This window comes from Elephantulus edwardii, unplaced genomic scaffold, assembly GCF_000299155.1.
Source record: "Elephantulus edwardii isolate Elephantulus edwardi_28Jun2011 unplaced genomic scaffold, EleEdw1.0 scaffold00053, whole genome shotgun sequence".
Taxonomy (NCBI): domain Eukaryota; kingdom Metazoa; phylum Chordata; class Mammalia; order Macroscelidea; family Macroscelididae; genus Elephantulus; species Elephantulus edwardii.
Window position 1 is genome coordinate 12,840,585 of NW_006399803.1, and position 26,513 is coordinate 12,867,097.

The window sequence follows — 26,513 nt, forward strand, 5'->3', positions numbered from 1 at the left end:
AATCTTAAATCAACTTGTTGTCATAGAATATGTGTTTTCATTTATGGATGGTTAGATAATTTAACTTGTAACTATTTTCTATTAATTTCTTTACCATAGCTTATTTTTTTATGATGAGAGTTACGGACATGGAAAATCTTCATCAGTTTGGCATGTTTTTTTCAGTTTGGTTTATTATTTAAATGAGATTACTATTAAATCATCCTTATAATTTTTTCCTTTAATCCCATTGTGTAAATAGATCTCTGGTGCTCTGGGTGCATCAGGGAGCCCTGGAGGTGTGGTTTGGAGGGCCTTCTGATGCTAACCCAGAGGGTGCACCTCTTTGTCTCCTGTGCCCTGGGAAACTCAATAGAAGTCAGGTATCAATTGGCTCTCACTAGACAGAAGTTGAGCTCCCTAATTTGTTTTTTTCTCTGATACTGTTGGATAAGTAGCAGGTATAATTGACAGAATCAAGTACAAATATCGAACAGTATTATTTTAGTAACTGTTAGTAGCTTTACTGAATATTTCCCTTTAAAGACCAGCTGCCTTTGACTCACTTTTAACTCATGGTGACTCCCTGTGTGTCAGAGTCGAACTGTGATCCAGGGGGTTTTCAAGACGGAATTTTTGGAATGAGGTCATCAAGGTTTTCCTCCAAAATGCCCCTGTATAGACTCAAAACACCACACATTTTGGGGAATAGTCCAAGATAGTAACATACAAGGAAATGTGGACTAATTCTCTAATCCACAGTAGCTCAAATTCTTTGAGTTCAACACAATCTAGTACTTCACTGACTAAATACTTAAAAATAGTTACTCATATTCAGTTATTCTTCACTTCTGTCTTTGTGATGACCACAGACAAGCAACCGTGTTAGAAAATTTAGAACTTGATAGGGAGCAGATGGACTGTCTCCCACTTCTAAATGTATCATGGAGCTTCAGAATTTGAGTTGCCTTGTTACAGAGAAGAAAGCAAAGGAAATATCTTTCTTTTAAACCTTGGGTGCTTCTTCATTTTGAGGTTAAAAAAACCTTCAAATTCATTGTCTTTGAGTCAGAATAAATTCATACTTGACCTTCCATTGTGCTCCTAAGGCAGTAGATAACATGAAGGGACATTGCCCAGTTTTCTCTTGAGAAGCTGCTGGTGGATTCCATCTGCCAGAGAGACTTGACATTTTGGTTAGCTGGGTCATTGCCAGTGGACTATGCTGCCACAGCTTCTTCCATCTGAAGCTAGATTTTCCATATTCATGTCAGCTTTATTATCCATATTTACTTGTTACTGTTATGTGCCCTCGAGTTGTCTGAGTCTCATAGCAACTCTATGTACAACAGTCCTAAACCCTGCTCTGTCCTGTGCCAATCTTATTATCTCTGACACTCCTACCCCTATTGCCCCCGTCACTGAATCAGTTCATCTCATTGAGGGTATATTCCTCTCTTGCGCTGTCCCGCCACCCTCCCAAGCATGATGTCCCTCTCCAAAGATTGGTCCTGCCTTGAAATATGTCCAAACTATGTAAGACAAAGCTTCAGAATCCTTGCTTCCAAAGAGCAGCCTGGTCTCACCCTCTCTAAGACAAACTTGTTTTTCCTCTTAGCAGTCTATGGTGCATTCAATACTCTTCTCCACATCTCAAAAAACATCAATTCTCCTGCTCTCATCCTGAGTTATTGTTCAGCTTTCTGAGGCATAGCAAGTCATTGCAAAGACTATGGCCTGGATCAGGCTCACCTTAGTCTCCAGACTGACATCATTGCTCTTCAGTACTTTGGAGAGGTCTCTGACAGCAGACTCTTCCAATGCAATTTGTCTTTTAATTTCCTGGCTGCAGGTGCCAAGAGTGTTGATTGTGGAGCCACACAAACTAAAGCTGTTACCAATCTTCAATATATATATACTTAGACACTATCCTCCCACAGAGCAGCTTGCTGATTTGAACCGTTGAACCATGTGCCTTCCATGTATATTGCAGGGCATATTCTTAAACTAGGTCACCCTAGCTCCCTATATATAAACTGTACATTCATAAAAGCTGTGTGTTATAGTTAAGTGCAGTTAAGTTGATGATGATTCATAGCATTTCTATGCATAATAGCTCTGGACCATGCTCTATCCTGAGCCAATCCCATTGTCTCTGACACACCTACCCTCGTTAACCTAGTTACTGTGTCAATCCATCTTACTGAGTGTCTTTCTCTCCTGCACTGTACCTCTCTACCCTTCCAAGTATGATGTCATTCTCCTCCCTCCTGGCAACATGTCCAAAGTATGGAGCCTCAAAATCCTTGCCTCCAATGAACAGCTTGACTTCACCATCTCCACGAAAGACCTGTTAATTCTTTTGGCATTCCATGGTATGTTCATCACTTTTCTCCAGCTTTACAACTCACAGGTAACAATTCTTCTTCTTTGGTCCTCTTTGGTCATTGTCTAGCTCTTTGACACATAGAAAGTAATGGCAAAGACCAGGGCCTGGAGCAAGCTCACCTTACTCTGTAGACTGACATCATTGCTCCTTTGCACTTGGGAGAAGGTCCCTGAAAACATTTCTTTGTAATGCATCTCATCTTTGGATTTCCTGACTGCTGGACCAAGTAAGTGGAAATGGTTAACAATCTCAATATCTTCTTCATTTATCATGATGCTGTTAACTGGCCCAGTGGTGAGGATCTTCATTTTCTTGATAATTGAGCTTCAATTCATATTACAGACTATAGTCCTTGACCCTTTGCAGCTGGTGCTTTAGGTCCCACTCAGTTTCAGCAAGCAAGGTTGTGCCTTTTTCGTAAAACAGGTTGCTTTTGTTTGTTTTTGTCTTAAATTGAGTATTCATTTGCATACATCATTTGTATGCATAGTGTTTCATTCATATACATTGTGTTTCAAACATTCTCCAATCACATTGTGTTTCATATGATCATTCCCAAACATTGTGTTTTATAAAATTAATTCTCATTGATCTATGCCCACTATCATCCCATCTTTTTAGGTCCTTACTCTACCTGATTTAATTCCATCACCTACTCTGTCTGCCCACCAAACACTTGCAACCCCGTGATTCCTGCCCTCATACTCTCCAACCTCTTCCCTCCTCCTTTGGACTTTTGCACACATCTTAGTAATTATCCTTCTGTTTTTACAAGAATGGTCTTATGTGTTATTTCACTAAACATAATGCTCTCCAGCCTCTCCTATGTAACACAAATTAATGATGAGTCTTCCCTCCAATCCTGATACCACATTTTTCCTCATAAAGTTCAGCCTTCCAAATGATCTGTTCTGCATATGGATTGAAAAGATATGGAGACAGGATGTGTCTGACACACTTCTTTCCTCATTTTTGAACCATGCAGTGTTTCATTTCTCTGCTCTAACAACTACCTCCTAGTCCAAGTAGAGGTTTTGCAAGAGCTCAATCAGGTGTTCTGAAATTCCCATTCTTCTCAAGTTAGCCACAATTTGCTGTGATATACACAGCCAGATGCCTTTGAAACACAGATAGACATTCCTTCTGTACTCTCGGCTTTCAGCCAAGATCCATCTGACATTTGAGATGATATCCCTAATGCCACAGTCTCTTCTAAACCAGGCTTGTACTTCTGATAATTCTCTGTCATTGTATTGTTCTAACAATCTTTGCATGATCTTCATCAGGATTTTGCTTAAGTGTAGTATTAGTGATCTTGTTCTATAAATTCTATACCCTGTAGTCTCACCTTTTATTGGATAGGGATAAATATGGAACCTTTCTACTCAGTTTGCCAGGTAGTTGTCCTCCATATTTTTTTGACACAGTCTGGTGAGATATCCAAGACTGCATCTATTTGTTGGAATATGTTAATTGGTATTCCATCAATTCCTGAGGCCTTGTTTTTTGCTAAGTTCTTCAGAGCAGCTTGAAGTTACTCTTTCATCACCACTGCTTCTTGGCCGTATATTGTTTCATGAAATTCTGTGTCAGACAATATTTTTTTTTTTGGACAGTGACAGATAGAACAGAATAGAATAAATTAGAATAGAATCGAATAGAATAGAATAGAATAGACTAATAGAATAAAATAGGTATTGGGTATTGGGTATTAGGTATAAGTGATATGTTCATTCACACTGTGGGTGTGCCAATGTATAGTAGTTTAGAAATGTATAGTAGTTTAGAAATCACATTTCTGTAACATTTTTCTTCATTTTGCTTTACAATATTTCTCAATTTCAGTAGAGTCAAGTTGATTCTGTTAGGGATAAAACTAAAGATTAAAACATAATAAACACTGAAACTGAAAATCATGCTCAGCGTGGAACAAGTCATGACTGAGATAAGTACACTTGCAGATAAAGGAATTTCTCAAAAATATATAAAAAGGATGCATTGTTAAATACCTAAAATCAGATTTTATTAGATCAGAGAATGGACTTACTAATTTCTAGTATTTAACATCATGTATTTTAACTTTTGACACTAAAACTTTTGTATATTGAATTAAAATTTAAACACACCCATGGAAAATATAGTTTTTCAAAGATAGACTAGCAGCCTTTAATAAATCAGAGTAATTTTTCCAGAACAAATATATGACAAATTTTGTTTCTAAAAGGAACAAAAAGAACTGCAAATGTAATACTCAGAATTGGCACTCCACGTCAAATAAACTCACACAGTGATACACATCAGCTTATTGCTGAGAAACAGAATGTTAGCCACATTTATAACAAATATTATGATTTGGAGGAAATCAGTACTCACTCTTGGCAAAACCTCTTTAACAGATCATACTGTTGTACTTTTCCTACTGTGCGATGTCATAGGGTGTGGAAGAACAGTCACCACTTGCTAGCAAATATCTGTGCTACACATGGATAAAATCACTGAGGAGCAGCATATAAATCAGTTCTTGGCATATAGTTACAACCTGTGTCAGAAAAGAGTTCTACAGCATTATTTTATAAGCTCTGTTGCAGATCCAAAAATACATGTTGGAAGCAATTCTGAAAGCACCAACAATGTGTGCCACATAAATGAAGCACTGCTCCATAAACAACAAGGCTGCACCTGAATACCAATCTCACTGCTTTCCTCCCTAAAATTAGCAGTGCATGCTTTCCCACTCACAACATGGCTCAATACCATGTATTTTTAGCCCACTGTTTTGTCTTTAACAAATCAGAGTAGATGCTTCTTACTCTGCTTCTCAAGTTAGTTTTTACACAAACAATATTCTTGTCCTGAACATTGCAAATAGAATGATGCAAATATATCATTGAGAAAGAACAAATACGTGCACAGTTGCACAGACACACATAAAATGTCTTCAAACAATCTCTGTTTCAGATTAGCAAAGGGACTCTATAATACAGATTACATATTACTCAGGTACCAAAGTAAATTTATAAATTATTAACTTTTTCCCAGAACATGTTGATCCTGACTTTCTTTTGCATAATTCACATTTACACAGGCATATCCTTTCTGAATGTTTATGAGAATGTATGAATATTTACAGAACAGTGGAATCAGACTAAAGGTTTATTCTTTTAACTAAGGCTTAGTTGTGTATAAAGATTAGTATATAAAAAGTAGAGTAGTTTAAGGCTTTGTTAGACTCATTTTCCTTATCTATACACTCTCCAGTATATTTTTTTATTCTCGCTGTATAGTGAAACATGGCTATTGTGCTTGCTTTGATAACACATATGCTAAAATTGTAACAGTTCAGAGATTAGCATGACCCCTGCACAAGCAAGACATGCAAATTCGTGAAGTGTTCCACATTCTTAAGAAAATGTTGATAAATTTCAGAGATTAAGTTAGCCTTGTAAGAAAGTCTTAGCGAGCAACTAGTATCAAGTTCAGAAGGGAAACTGACTTAGAGTATGGTTTAAGAAGCAAGCAAACAAAAATCACCTAAAAACAATTCTCAGTTGCTCAGTTATATAAGTGGTCATCTAGTCATTAAGAGCAAGCATTCTCATAATTTAATAATGAGAACTTAATTGTGGTGACATATTTTGGTGAAGATAATTAAACATGATTATAGGAGTATATTAACAAGGAACTCTGAGAAACACAAGCCAGATTCAGAAGCAGACATGGTACAGTGTACATCTTTGTTAATATAGGAAGCATCTTGACTGAAAGCAGAGCATTCCAGAAAGATACTTACTTGTGTTTTATTGACCATGCAAAGATATTTGGCTTTCTGCATCATGGAAAATTATGGATAATATTTCAAAGAAAAATGGGAATTCTAGAACATTTAATTATCCTCATGCACAATCATACATAGATTGAGATAGAAGTAACTTGAATAGATCAAGGGAATATTACATGTATTAAGATCAGGAAAGTGTGTATTAGGGTTCTATTAGGGTTATATCTCACTATGCTTATTCAAACTTATTTGGAAGCAACTGAAAAATCAGAGGTTCAAAAGCACAAACACAGAATGAAGGATGACACAACTGTTATGACTTCCTAGCTTTGGAAGCTTAATGTATAATCAACATATTGTTGTTTTTGTTAGGTACTATTGAGTCAAATATGACTCATAGTTACCCTATAAACAACAGACCTGAACCCTGTCCTATCATGTGCCATCCTTATCATCTCTAATACCCTTGAGCCTATTGCTATAGTCACTATGTCACTCTCTTTATGAGGTCTTTCTATCTTCTGATGACCTTCCATCTTTCCAAGCATGATGTCTCTTTCTAAGGTATAGCCTATCCTGGCAATATATACATAGTATTGTAGATGGAAACTACAGAACAATTTCACTGATTTCACATGCAAGCAAGATTTTACTGAAGATTATCCAAAAACAACTGGAACAGCACATCAACAGAGAACTACCAGAAGTCCAGGCTGGTTTCAGAAGGGGTCGTGGTACTAGAGATATTGTAGCTGATGTTAGATGTATCTTGGGTGAAAGCAGGGAATACCAGAGGAATGTCTATCTGTGTGTTTCATTGACTATGCAAAGGCATTTGACTGTGTAGATCATAACAAACTGTGGCTGACTCTGAGAAGAATGGGAATCCCAGAACACTTGATCGTTCTAATGTGAAACTTATACTTGGACCAGGAGGCAGTCGTCAGAACAGAGCTAGGGAACACTGCATGGTTCAAAATTGGGAAGGGTGTACGCCAGGGATGCATCCTATCTCCATACCTTTTCAACTTATATGCAGAACAGATAATCCGGGAGGCTGGGCTCTATCAGGAGAAATGTGGGCTCAAGATTGGTGGACGATTTATCAACAATCTGCGTTATGCGGGTGACACAACCCTGCTTGCTGAAACTGAGGACCTGAAGCGCCTACAATATGGATTGAGGCTCAATGTCAAGAAGACAAAGATTCTCACCACTAGACCAATCGGCAGCATCAGGATGGATGGTGAAGAGATTGAGATTGCACACAGCTTTAGTTTGCTTGGCTCCATAGTCAACAGTCTTGGCACCAGCAGCCAGGAAATTAAAAGGCGCATTGCCATGGGAAAGTCTGCTGTTAGGGACCTCTCCAAAGTGCTGAAGAGTAGTGGTGTCTCTCTGGAGACTAAGGTGTGTCTGATACAGGCCATGGTCTTCGCAATCACCTGTTATGCTTCAGAGAGTTGGACAATGACCAAGGAGGATAGAAGGAGAACTGATGCCTTTGAGCTGTGGTGCTGGAGAAGAGTATTGAGAATACCATGGACTGCTAGGAAAACAAATAGATTTGTCCTGGAGAGGGTTAAACCGGGTGGCTCCTTGTAGGCAAGGATTCTGAGGCTCCGTGTAACTTACTTTGGACATGTAGTGAAGAGAGACCGGTCCTTAGAGAGGGACATCATGCTTGGGAGGGTGGAGGGAAGGCGCAGGAGAGGAAGGCCCTCTATGAGGTGGATTGATTCAGTGACTGGGATAATTGGGATGGGAGTGTCAGAGACAGTGCGATTGGCACAGGACAGAGCGGAGTTTAGGGCTGTTGTACATAGGGTCGCTATGAGTCGCAGGCGACTCGACGGCACATAACAACAACAACATTGTAGATGGAGCATCATCTTCTTTGCCTCCAAGGGAGCACTCTGGCTGCACTTTTTATAAAGCATAATCTGTTTGTTCTTTTCACAGTCCATGGGATACTCAGTATTGGTCAACAGAACCACAACTCAAAGACAAAAATTTTTTTTCCTGACATTCTTGTTAGTTGTCCCACTCTCAGTTGCATAGCAGCTGACTGAAAAGACCATGGCCTGAAGTAAGACTCAACTAAGCAGCAGTGAGTGTTTTTTTAATTAAGTCTGATTATGGGTCAATAATATGTGTCAATATGGAGTGAATATTCAAAGAAGAATGCAGCATCAAGATTGGAGGGAAAGTCATTAGCAACCAGCGATATACAAATAATACAACCTTACTTTATTAAAATGAAGATGACCTTAAGCACTTACTGATGAAGCTTAAATATTACAGTTTTTGATATGGATAACATCTCAACCTGAAGAAAAAAAATTTTTATAAATGAACCAATAAGTAACATCATGAAAAGGGAGACAATATTGACACTGTCAGGATTTCATTAGACTGGATTCATAATCTGTTGTCATGGAAGCAGCAATCAGATGTTTAAATGATATATTGCATTGGGAAATTCCTCCAAAAGACCTCTTTAGATGTTTCAAAACTCAAAGATCTCTTTGAAACTAAGGTACATATAACCAAGCGAAGCAATTTTTTCACTTCATATGCTTATGAAATTTGGACAATGACTGTACTGATAGCCTAAATGTTGGAGGTTTTTTTGTTTGTTTTTTGCATTACAGTTAGCCTCCTCTGGTAGTGACCTTAACTGGAGACATATGGTCTTGCAAATTAGCATGATCATGGAAATCATCAACAGCTGTGGGACTAGAGCAAGAGAAAGAATGCTTTCCACACTGAGCAGCAAGACTTGTGGCAGTAAGGCTTGTGATAAAAATACTCATGGGAGCAAGACTTGAGATGAGCAAAATTTGAGGGAGACTGAGTGAGACCCTACATACAAGACCCTAGTGATGGTAATGATGAGGTTGTTGTGGCACTGCTATGGAGAGACTGTAGCAAGATGTGACCCGAGGCTTCTTGAATTTGTGTTTGCCACAGTTAAAGGTTCTACTGTTCTTGCTTTTGATGATGTCAGGCAAAGCTGACTGCTGAACTGAAATTAGAGCATGGACTAATTGAGAAATGTGCCTTTGGACTACTTGGCTAAAACTTGGATTTGCATTGGGTGATATTCTTTGCTTCCCTCATTCTCCAGCTTACTCCATAATATACCCTGTTCTCAGTGCTACAGCTGTGAGTCTGTGAGTCAACAACAAATAAACTAACCTCTTACTGCTGATGTGACTCTTGAGGCACCACTGGGCTGGGACTGCAGGTTCTTTATCTACTTTTTGCTTTGTGGTGCTGAGAGACTGTGCTATTCTCACTCCCTCTGACCCTTTCAGAGAGATGCTTACAGCCTGGTCTGATGCCCCCATGTTTTTTTCCTCTAGATAATGACTTTAAAAAAATAAAAAACAAGGAAGCTCTGGTGGCCTAGTGGCAGGAAGCTACACTGCAACCCCAGAGGTGCACGGTTCAAATCCACCAGATGCTTTGCTGGAGAGGGAGGGACAATCTCCTCCTCTACCAGTCAGATCTGATTTGATTGTACACATACAAAAATAACAAAAAAAATTAATACTTTTTAATTATTGTATTGATAAAGTTTGTGGAATATACTGTGGGCTAGTTGATGCCAGATGGATCCTGGCTGAAAGCAAAGAATGAGAGAAGAATGTCTTTATGCTTTATTGACTTTGCAAAAACATTTGACAGTGTAAATAAAAGCAAATTATAGCTAACATTTAGAAAAATGGAAATACCAGAACACTTAAGTGTGCTCGTGCTTGGTCTATATCTAGACCAAGAGGATGCTGGGCAAATAGAGCAAGAGAGCCCTGTTATTGTTGTTGTTAGGTCCCATCAAGTCAAGTATGAACAATAGTGACCCTATGAAGAGTAGATTTGAACTCTAGCCTATCCTGTGCCATCTTCACAGTTCCTGACACATTAGAGCCCATTGCAGCAGTCACTGTGTCAATCCATCTGGTCAAGGGTCTTCCTTTCTTTTGCCAACCCTCTACCCTTCTAAGCATTACATGAATAGTCCTTCCTGGCATCATGCTCGAATTATGTGAAGCCTCATAATCTTTACCTTCAAAGAGCACTCTGAGTGAACCCTCTAAAAGACATGTATATTTATTTGTTCTTTTGACTGCCTGTGGAATGGATAGCAGTGCTCTTCTCCAATGCCACAGTTGAAAGTCATCAATTGCTTTTTTGAAATCCCTATTCATTGTCCAGCTCTAAAATGCATAGCAAGTGATTAGAAAGACCATGGTCTCTATCAGATGCACCTTAGTCCTCAAACTGGTATCATTGCTCCTCAATAATTTGGAGAAGTCCCTAACTGCAGACTTTGCCAGTGCAATACATGTCCTGATTTTCTGACTGCTACTGCAGAAGATGAAGACCCTCGATGAGATGGTTTGATTCAGTGATTGGGATAATGGGGGGGGGGTTTGGTGTGTCAGAGATAGTGAAATTGGCACAGGACAGTGCAAAGTTTAAGGCTGTTGTACATAGGGTCACTATGAGTTGCAGGCAACTCGATGGCACATAATAACAACAGTATCAAGGGTGTTAATTGTGGATCCAAGTAAGATGAAGTTGTTGAAAGGGAACACTACATGGTTTAAAATTAAGAAAGGTGTGAATCAGTGTTGTATACACTCTCTATACCTATTCAATCTGAATGCTGAGAAAATTATTTAAAACTTGGTCTCTATGAAGAAGAATATGACATCAGGATTGGAGGAAGACTCATCAACAACCTTCATTCTGCAGATGGCATTGCTTGATGAAAGTGAACAGCATTTAAACCACATGCTACAGAAAGTTAAACACTGCAGTCTTCCATGTAGATTGCATTGTAACATTAAGAAAACAAAATCCCAGCCACTGGATCAAATAGGCAGCATCATAAAAGATAGTGAAAATATTTAGTCTTTAAGTTACTTTATCTTACTTAGATCTATAATCAGTATACTTGGTACTAGCAATCAGAAGATCAGGAGATGCATTGCACTGGGAAAGTCTGTAGTCAAGCAACTTTTCAAATTATTGAGGAGTAATGATGTCAGTTTGAGAAGTAAGGTGTGCCTGATTCAAGCCATAATCTTTCAGTCACTTGCTATACATCTGAGAACTGGACAATGGCTAAGGAGGACAGAAGAAGAATTGATGTCTTTAAACTGTGGTGTTGGAGAAGAGCACTGAATATCCATGGACTGCCAGAAGAACAAACAGCCATGTCTTAGAGCAGGTGCAGCCAGAGTGCTTCTATGAGGCAGAGATTATAAAGCTTCATCTCACATACTTTGGACATGTTGTTAGTCTATTCCTTGCAGAGGTACATCCTGCTTGGAAAGATGTAGGACTGGCAAAGGAGGGGAATAACTACAGCAATGGGCTTACATATTTCAGAGATTGTGATGATGGCCGAGGTTAGGACATAGCATCTATTAGAAAGCATCTGTTGTTCACAGGTTTGCTATGCGTCATACTTGACTGAACATCACCTAACTCTAACAACAGCCGCAAAAGCATTACTAAAACATCTTGGAAGACACACAACCAGAAGATTCCACAGAACAAAGAAAGTGAATCATGATTTTGAGCATCTTACCAGGAAAGACCAATTCAATATGAAAGGATATCATGTTGGGTAAAGTTGAGGCTCAGAAAAGGGCAAAAAACTCTCACTGATTCAAATTGATATAATGGCCTTGACAGTGGATTAAAACATACAAATGATCATAAAGATGGGACAGGACTAGGCAATCTTTCTTTTTGTTATGAAGTTTCCATGATCTAGAATTAACCATAACCATATTGTTAATAAAACTGAAGAAGAGTAGAAAAATTCAACTTGTGTCCGTCAACCACCAACATGTTCTAAAAACCTGGAGGCGTTGCTACCTCTAATGCTGAAGTAATGCAAGTAAGAGGTAATGTTACCATAATCCCAAAGCTAGGACAACCCTGATAAATATGAAAGTTTGTCAGGGATTGTTAAGAAAAATTAAGACTACAGAGGGAAAATTTTCCAGTGGGGAGCTGAAGCCAAAATGAACAAATATGACTTCGAATTGTTGTTGCCACCGAATCTGAACCATCTCATAGCTGACACTCTGGCAGGGTTTTAAAGGCTATAAATCACAAGGGAGGAGACTGTCCATTTTTTTTTCTGCTGTGCAGCTGGTGCTTTCAGACGGCTTGCCTTTGTATTAGAAGCACAACATCTTACCCACTAGGCCACCAGAGGATCGGGAAATAGGGAGAAACATTCTGAATTCTGTTTTCTCACTTTCATTTAATATTCTTCCTTTCTTTGACAGTTATTAATTATTAACCACAAAGTAAGAAGTCTGGGGAAGGAGGTTCTTTGGGAAAAGAAAAAAATCATTTTAAGATGCAGATAGATACAAGAAAGCTCAACAGTTAACAAGCACAGTAAATCACCATACTAGACGTTTTCTAAAACAAGAATAATTTCAAACAAACTCATATTTGGAGGCAAGGATAAGCAATTTGTGCTTACCAGGTACTCCAGTTGATCTTGCTATGTGTAAAACTTTTAAAACTACTGGCTTAGATGAATCTGTATACTCTTTCCAACTTCTTTTAATGCTTCCTGGATCATTTAATATTCTGACCAAAGCATCCTTAAGTATTGCAACTCGAGGCTTGAATTTGTTCTTCAATTCCTTCAGTTTAAGAAAAACTGAGCAAGTTCAGCCCCTTTGATTTTCTGACTCCAATTCTTTGCACATTTCATTATACTTTATTTTTTCTTCTCATGCTGCCCTTAAAAATCTTCTATTCAGCTGCTTAATTTTTTTACTTCTTCCCTTTGCTTTGACTTCTCAGCGCTCAAGTGCAATATTCAGAATCTCTTCTAACATCCATCTTGGTCTTTTCTTCCTCCTTTGTCTTTGCAATGACCTTTGCATTCTTCCTGGGTGATATTCTTGATATCCTTCCACAGCTCATCTGGTCTTTGCTCATTACTGTTCAAGACCTCAAACGTGTTACTGAGACAGTTTTGAAATTCAGGTGAGATAGACTCAAGGTCAAATTTTGGTTCCCAAAATTTTGGATTTGATTTCATTTTCTTTCACTTCAGCTTGAACTTGCATGTTGGTGGTTGGTGGTCTGTTCCACAGTCAGCATCTGGCCTAGAAACAACATATGAGCAAGAGCCTGTGGCAATGAAGGAAGAAGTTCAAGCTGCTCTGAAAGAATGAGGGAAAAAAAACCAAAACCATATCAAGGCCCCAGGAATTGAGAGCATACCAATATCATATTTTAACAAACAGACACTGGCCTGGATGTGCTCAACGAGTTGTGCCAAGAAACCTGGAGGATGATCACCTGGCCAACTAACTGGAAGAGATCTATATTTGTTCCTATTCCAAGGAAAGATAACCTGATAGAGTGCAGAAATTATTGGACAATATCATTGATGTCACATGCAAGCAAGATACTGCTGAAAATTATCCCAAAATGACTGGAACAGCACATCAACAGAGAACTGCCTAAGTGCAGTTTCAGTTTAGAAGAGGCCATGTTCCTGGGGATATTATAGCTTGGAAGGAAAAAGGGAAAGCAGGGAGTACCAGAGAGATGTCTTTCTGTGTTTCACTGACAATGCAAAGGCATTTGACTGTGTCAATCACAAAAAAAAACACTGTGGCTAACTCTGAGAAGAATGGGAATCCTAGAACATTTGATTGAGCTTATGTGAAACATATACTTGAACCAGGAGAGAGTGGTGAGAACAGAGCAAGGAAACACTGCATGGTTCAAAATTGAGAAGGTTGTATGCCGGGGATGCATCCTATCTCCATGACTTTTCAATCTATATGCATAATTATCTGAAAGGCTGGGACTCTATGAGGAGAAATGTGGCATCAGGATTGGAGGAAGACTCATCAATAATTTGCATTATGTGGATGACAGAACCCTGATTGCTGAAACGGAGGAGGACCTGAAGCGCTTGCTGCAGAAGGCCAAGGACTGCAGCCTTCAATAGGGATTGAATCTCAACATCAAGAAAACAAAGATTCTCCCCGTTGGGCCAATTGGCAGCAGCATGATAGATGGTGAAGGGATTTAAATTGTTAACAGCTTTAGTTTTCTTGGCTCCACAATCAACACTCTTGGAACTAGCAGACAGGAAATTAAAAGACTGATTGAGTTGGGAAAGTCAGCTGTCAGAGAACTCTCCAAAGTACTGAAGAGCAACAGTGTCAGTCTGGAGACTAAGGTGCACCTGGTCCAGGTCTTGGTATTGCAATTACTCACTATGTTTCAGAAAGCTGGACTATAAATAGGCATGATAGAAGGAGAATTGATGCCTTTGAGCTTGGTGCTGGAGAACAGTATTGAATATATCATAGACTGCTAGGTGAACAAACAGATTCATCCTAGAGAGGGTTAGATCAGGCTGCTCCTTGGAGGCAAGGATTCTGAAGCTTTGTCTGACATATTTTGGATATTTTACAAGGAGGGACCACTTCTTGGAAAGGGACATCTTGCTTGGGAGGGTGGAGGGAGAGCGCAAGAGAGGAAGACCCTCTATGAGATGGATTGATTAAGTGACTGGGGTAATTGCGCTAGGTGTGTCAGAGACAATAACATTGGCACAGAATAGAGCAAGGTTTAGGGCTGTTGTACATGGGGTTGCTATGAGTCACAGGCTTTTTGACAGCACATAACAGCAACAACAACAACTGGCTTAGATATGTAAAATGTAGAGCTAGGTATTAAATTGTAAGTCTATCATTTTTCTTTCTTTTTCCCCCCATTTCATTGGTACTCAAGACATGAGTATACCAGTAGTGAAACTCTTCAGAATATAAAAGCAATTTTATCTTTTATTTGTTTCTTATGAAATATTTTCAGAAGTCCAGGCTGGGTATAGAAGGGGTCGTGGTACTAGGTATATTGTAGTTGATGTTAGATGGAACTTACCTGAAAGCAGGGAATACCAGAAGAATGTCTATCTGTGTTTCATTGACTATGCAAAGGCATTTGACTGTGTGGATCATAATAAACTGTGGCTGACTCTGAGAAAGAATGGGAATCCCAGAACATTTAATCGTGCTAATGCGAAACCTATACTTGGACCAAGAGGCAGTCGTCAGAACAGAGCAGGGTAACACTGCATAGTTCAAAATTGGCAAGGGTGTACGCCAGGGATGTGTCCTATCTCCATACCTTTTCAACCTGTATGCAGGACAGATTATCTGAGAGGCTGGGCTCTATGAGGAGAAGTGTGGCGTCAGGACTGGTGGAAGATCTATGAACAATCTGCATTATGCAGATGACACAACCCTGCTTGCTGAAACTGAGGAAGACCTCATGCACTTGCTGCAGAGGGTCAAGGACTGCAGCCTTCAGTATAGACTGAGGCTCAATGTCAAGAACACAAAGATTTTCACCACTGGACCAATTGGCAGCATCAGGATGGATGGTGAAGAGATTGAGATTGCTCACAGCTTCAGTTTGCTTGGCTCCATGGTCAACACTCTTGGCACCAGCAGCCAGGAAATAAAAAAATGTATTATGATGGGAAAGTCTGCTGTTAGGGGTCTCTCTAAAGTACTCAAGAGCGACAGTGTCTCTCTGGAGACTAAGGTGCGTCTGATACAGGCCATGGTCTTTGTAATAACTTGTTATGCATCAGAGAGTTGGACAATGACTAGGGAGGATAGAAGGAGAATTGATGCCTTTGAGCTGTGGTGCTGGAGAAGAGTATTGAATGTACCATGGACTGCCAAAAAAAAAAAAACAAAAAACAACCAAACAGATTCATCCTGGAGAGGGTTAAACCAAGCTACTCCTTGGAGGCAAGGGTTCTGGGGCTTCGTCTGACATACTTTGGACATGTTGTAAGGAGGGACAGGTCCTTGGAGAGGGACAAGACCCTCTATGAGAGGATTGATTCATCGACTGGGGTAATCAGGATGGGTGTGTCAGAGGCAGTGAGATTGGCACAGGATAGAGCAGGGTTTAGGACTATTGTAAATAAGGTAGGTATGAGTCGCAAAAAACTCAATGGCATATAACAACAACAACTAATGTGATAGATGAATTAAAGCAACTTAGCTGTAATTATGCTTCTGTTCAGTGTGAGATAATGTTGACTTATTAAATTTACTCATTTCAATATGCCAAAATGTCCTAAATATGGGTACATGTTCCTGATTAATTGATCTTTCTTACTATACTGGTCCTTGAAGACATAAGAATTTTCTTAACAAATACAAGTGCTTCTATCTGGAACTAGACTTGACTTTTACATAGTTAATTTGCTAGCAATTTCTGTTTTATGTAATCTCAATTTTCATATGTTTAGTTGTTATGTGCCATCAAGTCACTTGTGACCCATAGAAACCTTTCAACACCTCTGAAGCCTGCCATGTCCTGAGCAATTTTCACTGATTCCAGCACACCAACCCTCATTGCCACAGTGACAGTATAATACATCTTTTCTGGAGTCTTCCTCTCTTGTGCTGTCCTTCCACCCTTCTGAGCATGATATCCTACTCCATAGATCTGTCTCTCCTGGCCATGTGCCCAAAGTATGTGAGATGGGGCTTCAAAATCCTAGCCTCCAAGAAGAAACTTGGTTTCACCCTCTACAAAACAGACATCTTTGTTTTCTTGGTGGTCCATGGTATGTTCAAGTGTCACAAACCTTTATAAATTTCCTGGAAGAAATGAGACATCAAGAGACACACACATACAGAAGACAATACAAGACTGCAGCAAAAAAGACACACAACACACAGAAGAGACAAAACTGCAGCTCCGAGGGTCTGTGTTCCTTTAATTTCTATAGGAGTTTTTGCTGTGATTTCATTTCTCATTTTTCATAGGATCATAAAAGGCAGGTACAGAAACAATTGAGTAAGGGAGGGTACACAATCTGTTCCTTATGATAGATGTTGCTTTTCACATGAAAGGAGTTAGGGGACCAGGGGCGACCAAGATATCTTCTTAACAAGAAGAGATACCAGCTTGTGCTTGCATACAAAATCCCAAGCTCCCTGCCCACATGCAGGACAGAGAACAAAGGTTTCTCTTTAATTATTAAACCAGAAAGTTACCCGTTTCAGGCTGAACTCTCAATAACCCCGGAACCCACCCACATGTGGGCTGGGCTTTCAATAATGGTGTCTGGTCCTCTTCATTCAAGGCTCTTCTCTAGCACCACAACTCAAAGGCATTGATTCTTCTTCTGTTATCCTTAGCCATTGTCCAGCTCTCTGATGCAGAACAAATAATTGCAAAGACCATGAGCTGGATTCAATGTACCAATATGCACATGAAAAATTCAATTAGTTATCCAAATATTTTGCCTATTTTATTTCAAAACTCTTGCATTTGGAAACATTCAAATAGCTGAGGAATTTTTTACATTTTATCCATATGCATAGCACCACAGAAATATACAAACAATGAGTAAAAATCTGGTGAAATTAAAGCAGTTTGCAAATTGTTGTGTCTTAAGGTTGAAAATGTCTCAAAATATTTAAATAGAATTTGAAAATTGCCATCTGTCTCAAAGTATTCTATACCCATTTACCTCCTAAATCAGCAGAAGACAGACAACTAAAGGGAAACTTTTTTGGTCAGGATGTCTACAACATTAAACTTTATATTTTCTCTGTTATTAGTCCTCATTTTAATTAATAAATTTAGTAATAACTCTAGTTCTTCCCTGCTTACCAAAAGGTCAGTGTTCAAACCCATCACCTGCTCTGCAGAGGAAAGATGGGTAGTCTCCTCCCACAAAGATTTACAGCCTTTGAAATTCAATGCGGAATCAACCTGAGTCAGAACTTACTGGAAGGCAGGAAATTCAAGTTGGTATAGTTATTTATTTCTTCTTTCTTTACTTGACCTTGAGGCCAGCTTACCTCTCTGGCTTTGCTTCTATTCTCAGGCTTTTATACTCATTATTTATCATTGATTCCTTTTTATCATTTTGAGTACTAAATGATGAGATGTCCCAGTATTGTCTACTCTGCAGGTTTGTTGAACATAGTCTCACAGTGGTTAAGTACCATTTACCATCTATTTACCTTCATGTCCAAATCCCTAGCACTTCCTTCTTCTATGAATCCTTACAACTTAGAATATCTTAAACTTAATAGTTCCTATGACATTGCTCCAGACACATCCTTAAAATGTGCTTCTTCAACAACCTTCCTCATCTTGCTCTATGTCAATTATAAATTTCTAGTTGATGCGGGAAAACAAAAAATCACCGTAATCCTTGATTTTATTCTACAGTCATTTCCAGTTCTATGAAAAAATTATATTGATTTTATGTCAGCAATTATGCTTCTAATTCCCACTACTTGTGCTGCTATCACTTTGTCCAAGCCTTTTTTATTTCCCCAATATTATAACAGTAGCCAGTCCTTGGTCTCTGTTTCCTCTCTCAACTTGAATTAATAAATTATTATCCCATTACTAAAAAAATGACAATTTAAAAATGAAATTTACATTTTATCTATCCTCACCCCCAAATCTTTCTATAGCCTCAATGTTTTTATCAACTAAGTGATACGGTATCTAGGACAATGAGGGTTGGTGTGTCAAAATTGGTGGGACTGTCTCAGGACAGGGAAGGGTTTAGAGTTGCTGTACATAGGGTTGCTATACTCAATGACACTTAACAACATCATACTATATTGGTTGTTTTGGTTGTTTATTATTTAAGCCTCTTGTTTAGAGTCAACAAGATCTTGGGGAGGGCCCTTGTATTTAAAAGTCAATTATGTATACTGAACTGAAACAGATGAGGGAGAGAACAGTTTAAAAGGGATATATGATAGGGTATTATGATTATCACAGGAATCCAGAATTAAGGTTGCATAGTGAAGTGCATTTGGGATGGGGATGGGAGGGGGAGAAATCTTTTGCTTTTCAAAGAGATGAGTGAACTGGGGTGAGGAGGGGTAGAGAAAAAAGTGCAACAATGAATGAGTGGAAATTCAATAGCTCTGTAAATTTTCATTAAAAGTAGTAAAATTAAATTTTTTAAAAGTCAGTTGTTATTATATTTTGGAGGAACATTCTTCTAAGTGGTACAGCACTCTTCTGTCAATATGCTATACTGAGGTAACCTGGGGTTGCTGTGATGCTGAATCTTGTGTCATTGGGGTGTCAAATGCCACAATGGTTACCCATGGTGGACAGTATTTGGTGGAGCTCCCAGTTTAAGACAGGTTTGGAAGCAGGAGTATCATCCACTTTCTAGACAACATGCCTGTGGATACTCTATGAACTTTGAAAGACGACAATAGTTATGGAAAGTCTTCAGGTCTTTTACTCATAGGGTCTCTGGGAGTTGTGTTCAACTCAACAGCAATCAACAACAACAACAGATATTAAACTCCTGCAATGGCTTCTATGTTCTGCTAGAATCTGACCCTTTTTTACTCCCTCTCCTACCTTACGTGTTTTGTTCTTCCTCACACTGTCCTTTGGATATTCTTTAGGACTTTTGCAAAGACTGTACCCTTTTTCTGAAATGCTTTTCCTCATATATTTTACTCCCTTCCTTTAGATCTTTGCTTTGATGTTACCCTCTTGGTGAGACCTTCTTGACCATCCTCTTTGTATTTGCCATGTCTCATCCTTCTCTGTTTACTGTTCTCCTTAGCATGCATCATTGTCTAGCATGCTCTGTGCCACTTACCATGCTTCCTCATGTGAAATTAAGATTAAATACTTGTCTATTTGTTTATGTTATTTTATATTACAGCTACCAAAAACATTGTCTGGCACAGAGTTTCTATTTCATAAATATGCACTGAATGCATGAATGAATTAAATAGATTATGTCAGATTTTTATGTGTGATCAAATTGACTACATATAGTTGAACATTTTTTAAAAGGGAAAAAAAAACCAGTAAAATATATTGAATCTTGGAAATACTCTGTTAGTTTATGCCACTGAACTCTAATAGTTGTTGGGTGAGAAAAGAATTCTATAGTCCAATTAATTTGGAATGCACATCAGCATATTAAAAGTTCTAGGAGTGTTTCTAGCATAGTAAACAAAACTTTTTTTTTCTGTAGAAGACAAGAAATAATTCAGGCTTTACAAGCTTTGTGACCTCTGGTGAAGACACTCATATCTGCCATTGTCACAACAGAAACGACATAAACAATATGTAAACAAATGAATATGGCTGGTTTATAATAAAATTGAATTTACAGAAATAGTCAACTCAAGTTCACTAGCCCTTAGGGAAATGTAAATCAAAACAATAAGATATCATCTCACCCTAGGAACAACACTGAAGTTGAACTGAACAGCAAACAACAAGTGTTGGCCACCATAGAAACTAGTCTGGCATTTCCTCAAAAAGTAGTACATAGAATTACCATTTGATCAAGCTACTTCACTACTGGGAATAAATCCTAAATAAGTCAGAGCTGCAACTTGAACAGATTTATGTATGCTTATGGTTTTGCACTATTATTCACAATAGCAATGAGGTAGAATAAAACCACATGCTCATCAATGAATGGAGAAATTGTGACACATTCATACAGTGGAGTATTACACATCATGACAAAATAATTAAGAACTCATTACATACTACACAAAATGAGTGAGTCTAGAGGACATTATGCTGAGTGAAATCACCTAGTCACAAAAGGACAAATAAAGTATAAGGCCACCTTCATAAAAATCAGATGGTTGCAGCAGGCAGGGAGAGCAGGAAATGAATGAATAGATTAATGAACACTGTGTTGGAATAGATGACAAGAGTCAATCTGAAATGAATGTTCAGATATTGTGTGTGTTAATTAATGATCTGGAACAACACACGAATAACTGATGTAATTGGGGAAAATTTTACACACAGATACAATGATGGAGACTTGATGGGTATTGAAGGGGACAAAAGGGAGCAGAGTTTAGCAGATAGGGGATAATGGGATAGATATATCAGAGAGAATAAAATTGGCAAGGGTTTAGGCCTGTTGTACATAGGTCACTATGAGTCACAAGAGACTCGATGGCACATAACAACAACAAGAACTCAGTTACTCCAGTATAAAGTTATTTAAGGTATGGTGAGGAAACCATGGTTTCACTGTTTAAAAGTCATTTGACAGCTTAGTCCATAATCAGTTGCACTGCTAAACCAAAATTGGCACCTCTCGGATGGTTTTATTCTACCAGGGGCTTTATGAGGGGACTTTGGTGTCCAATTGGTAGGGAACTGCGCTGCCAATCTAAAGGCACATGCCTTGAATCAACCAGCTTACTCCACAGTAGGAAAATGTGATTTACTGCTTCTGAAAGCCCTCTAGAGGGTCAGCTATGAGTTGGTTCCAACTCGACAGTATCAAATAACAACAAAAGGACACAGTGGGATAAAGATGAGTAATCTCCTCTTACGTGATTTACAGCTTCTGAAATCCTACTGGAGAGTCATCTATATATGAATCATTTTAGACTTGATGGCAATGAGTTTGAGGTTTTGGTTTCTTTAATGTTTTAAAATATTTTAAGTACAAACAATCTCTCAGTCCTCTGATACGGCATCAAGTTGCTTGAATAGTCTGAAATAAAATTAGAAATTCTTTTTAAAATATAAAAATAGGTTAAAAGATACACTTTAATCCTGCTTTTGTCTTAGCACATTATGCCCATCACCCACTGCATTATCTTGAGTCAGGAATTTTTTGAGAAAAAATTATTTAATACAGTGCTTTCAATATAGTTATGAAATCACTTTTCAAGATTATTTTGTTTCAGATGCTATGGTTTATGCAACCTTCAAATTCATTTAAGAGAAAAAGATGAAAGTGGATAGGGTGAAAAATATCATTCAGCTCTGATCAGGTTGGCACTTTGATATTTGATTTCTTATATTGCCTTTTTCATAAATTGGAAACACAATTTTAAGAAGCTGGCTCCTGTGGGCTTTGTCTTTTCTATATTTCAAGATTTTACACCCTCTAATAGAACATAATTTCCAATTTTAAGACCTCTCAGTGGCTTTCATCTAATTGCACTGATTTGAGTGCTAGTAAATTCAGATATAATTGTTTCAGAATTAGAGATTTGATATGACAGAATATAGGACTAATCACAATGAACTAATAATGCACTGTTCTTCACATGTTAATTGTTTTCATACTTGTCAGTACATTCTCTCCTAAGTTTTTATTGTAGTTGTTCTGCTTGTTTATTATTTTTTAGTACAAACTATCCCAAACTTCCAGATAAAAACCAGAACAATTATATTAGCTACTTATTTTGTTGATTATGTTTTAAGGTAGAGCAAGTAGGGATGATTTATCTTTGTTCCACTATGTCTAAGACTTCAAACACAACAGAAAGAATACGAGTAGAGACTATTTGTGTCTTTACTCACATTTGCATTTGGGTTAGGATGACTAAACTCAGATCTTTTGACTGAGGCACCTAAACTTGGCTTTCATGCGACTTGATTTTTCCTCAGCCTTGTTGTTGACTGCCTTTGAGTCGAGCATGGCTCATAGTGATCCTATGAACAAAAGACCTGAAGCTTCTCTACAACTATCCACATTTATTAAAGTTCATAGAATTTCCAGAGGCATGTTGCTTAGGAAGTGGATGCCACTCTGGGTTCTTACAGGGAACATTTCAAAATGGAGAATTCAGAGAATAAAATTTCAAGAGCATGAAGAGAAACTTTATAATCATTGTTGACTTAGCTTTAAATTTCACATAGCACTGCTACAGTCATGTGCTATTTGTCAAGAAAGTCCCGTGCCCCTAGACTCAAGAAAAGGGATGTTCACTCCATCTTTCAGTGTGAGGAGTGCCGAAGATTTTGAGGCTTCATTTTCAAAATGTCAGTATAGAAGTGACTCAATTGTTGGTCTCCAGAATATCTAGTTTTCCTTTCCCCCCACATCTACGGCAATAATTTGGAAGCAGAAGTGGTATCCACTTCCTAAACAACATGCCTCCAGAAACTCTAAACTTTGATAAATGTCGATAGTTGTAGAAAGACTTCAGCCTTTTGTTCATAGGGTCACTATGTCATGTTTGACACAAAGGAAATCAAGAACAACAACAACATGGTAATAATATATATTTTCAGTATGGTTGGCCAATATTAAAACTGTATGCATAGTGAATGTTTACTTAGAATGTTTTTTTTCCTTGCAAGTAACACAAAAGCTGACTGATAATGATTTAAATCATAAATAAAAGTATTGATCAACAAACTGGGAACTGTATTATTAGGATAGGCTTCTAGAATAGATAAATTCAATTGATGACAGCTTATAAAAAAGACATGTCTCCTTTTATTTCATCATTCTACTGAATGTTGACTTAATCTTATGTCAATCCCCTCAAAATGGCTAAATAAGTCATCTTCTGTTACCCTCATATTCAGCTCCAGAATCAGTGAAAAAGATAAGGGGAGTTTTTCTTTCTTCTGATTTGGAGTACTTTCAAACTAGAACAGCATGTCATTTTTATAGCCTTCAAACAATAACTTAGGGCACAGTTGGTTTCTGATTGGGAAAGGTTCTCATACCCATCTGAACTAGTCTTAATTTCAAGGGGTATAGGACTATACTGATTATCATTGAAGTGGATGTTGTTAATATCACGTAATTTTTGTGCCTGCTACACAACAGACAATGAGTGGACTGGATACGGGGTGGGGGGGTAGCTGTAATTTCCATTCTATCTTGGACTCATCTCTGCCTATAAATTGATTGGAAAGAAAACGATTCTATTTGCCTCATTATCATCACAGTGAAATCAGCTGAGAGGGACTGACCCCATCCTGGCTCAGTTATCACCACTCTGTCTTTGATTTGAGTCAGTGTCAGTCATGACTGTCCTCTGGTTAAGAAATCAAATTTGGAAAAATTGGGAAAAATGGGGATATTAGATATCAGTACTTCACTTTGGTTATTGCGACCCTTCAATAAAGCAATGGTAGGAGATCAAGCAATACAATTATGAGTATGATAAAATATATGGCTGTATGTGCATAAGGGGTGCTATTTCTACTTTGACTGGATGCTAACTTTTGCCTGGGAGAGTAGACTTTGTATTGGAGACTGAATTTTTTCTTAAAACTTACTAATGTCTTATTCTGTTATTCAGTTGACACAATTTAATAATGTAGCCTCTTCAGCCAACAATTTTATTAATTGTTTTCCACTACAAGTCAGTGAAGTACAACAAGTTTATGGTCCTCATTTTGCAGTTGAGGGGATAGTGACAGAAGGTTAAGCAATTCACTCAAGACAAAATATAAAGCTAGAGTAGACGTAACATTAGAAATAATTTTCCTGGAATCTTGGCTCAGTGCTTTCTTGAAAAAGATTTATGTAAGTTTGGAACAAGCAAATCATAGGGCACAATATAATGAATTATTTGGAAGCCGTCACCCTATTTCACAATTTTTATAGGAAACCAATGTTTAAGCATAGTAACCTTATTTATTCCTTCCAGTTTACACCCCAACCCTCCACCTTTAGTTGTAAAGTACTGCAAGTTGATATTGACTTACCGTGATCTCTTGTGACAAAATAGAACAGTCTTCCCCATAGCATTTTCTTGGCTGGAATCTTTATAGGAATTCTTAGATTATTCTCTTGGAGAGTTCCTGGGTTCTGGTTCAAATCACTGAACTTTTGTTAGCAGCTCAGCACTTAATCGTTTGTATTTCTAGAACTCCTAGCTCCAGATGACTATATCCATAAAGTAACTGTGATCCTATTTTATATCTTTTCCTCTATAGTATTGTCATTACCTTATGTGCTTTATTGTAGTTGTTATGTTGGTGGCCTAGTAGTAAGGAGTTGCACTGCCATCCCGAAGGCATGCAGTTCAAATCTACCAGCTGCTCCATGGGAGATAAATGGACAATCTCTTATTATTTTTACAGCCTCTGAAAACCTGCCAGAGGGCCAGCTCTGAGTTGATTCCAACTTGCCAGCATTTAACAACAACATGTGAGCGTGTGTGTTTGTGTGGGAGCATTTGAATACGTACGTTTCTCATTTGTTCACCGTGCAGAGCTCAGGGACCTGTTGTCCTCTATAGATAGAATATAAATTATATAAATAATGTTAATATGATCTCGATTGTGTCAAAAGCTGTGTGTAGAATAAAGATGAGAAAGAAAGGTAAAAAAAAATATGCCATAGATAGGACATTAGAATTTTTATGGAATAATATGTCTTTGTATTTTAAGCTATGCATCAGAGAGCTAGACAGTGACTAGGGGTGATAGAAAGAGAATTGATGATTTTAAGCTGTGGTGCTGGAGAAGAGTGTTGAATATATTATGGACTCCTAGGAGAACAAACAGGTTTGTCCTGGAGAGGGTGAAACCAGGATGCTCCTTGGAGGCAAGGATTCTGAAGCTTTGCCTGACATACTTTGGGCATGTTGCATGGAGGGACCAGTCTTTGGAGAGAGACATCATGTTTGGGAGAGTGGAAGGACAGTGAAGGAGAGGAAGACTCTCAATGAGATGGATCGATTCAGTGACTGGGGTAGTGGGAATAGGTGTGTCAGAGACAATGAGGTTGGCACAGGATAGGGCAGGATTTAGGGCTTTTGTACATAGGGTCACTATGAGTCACAAACGACTCAGCAGCACAGAACACCACCAACATTTTAAGTATCTTTTTTTTAGAGCATAGGATGGGGAAAATTGTTGTTGCTATGTGCCATCAAGTCACCTGCGACTCATAGCAACCCTGTGTACAACAGCCCTAAACCCTGCTCTATCCTGTACCTTATTTATACCGTTGTTGTGTACCATAGAGTCAGAACAGACCTGTAACTGAACCTCCAATGGGTTTTCAGAAGCAGTTAATCACAAGGGAGGACATCACCTATCTTCCCATGGAGCAGCTGGTGGCCTCAAACAGCATGCCTTCAGGACTGCAGTGCAGGTTCTTGCCACTAGGCTACCAGAGCTCCCTATTATACTGATTACTATTAATTAAAATTACTAATAATTAGGATAAATTAAATTCTTATTTCTTACACACTTTAAATATAATGAGTAAAAAAAAAATACCCTAATAATTATCCATACTTTCCTCACTTAGCCTTTGAGGGCTTGGCTGGATTTGCAACTCTTCTGAGTGTATTCTTTTAACTTCCACTTCTCTGTACCTTTGCATTGTGTCCTGTTAATACATGAATGCTAAGGAATCTTCAACCCAGAAATGCAATGCCTTTCCATTCTTGTAAGAAACATTGATATTATATAGAAGGGATTTGAGTTTTGGCGATTTTTCCCTTTCAGAATCTATTATAGTGGTATCATGTATTTTTAATCAATAATTTTAATTTTACACTAATAGTATAA

The 26,513-nt window shown here is 38.2% G+C and overlaps 1 protein-coding gene across 1 annotated transcript in view; it reads left to right on the forward strand.

Moving 5' to 3' along the window:
• The window catches only part of INPP4B (inositol polyphosphate-4-phosphatase, type II, 105kDa), a 702,969-nt gene that overhangs the window by 565,768 nt on the left and 110,688 nt on the right, over positions 1-26,513 (forward strand). The gene's annotated exons all lie outside the window — the stretch shown is intronic.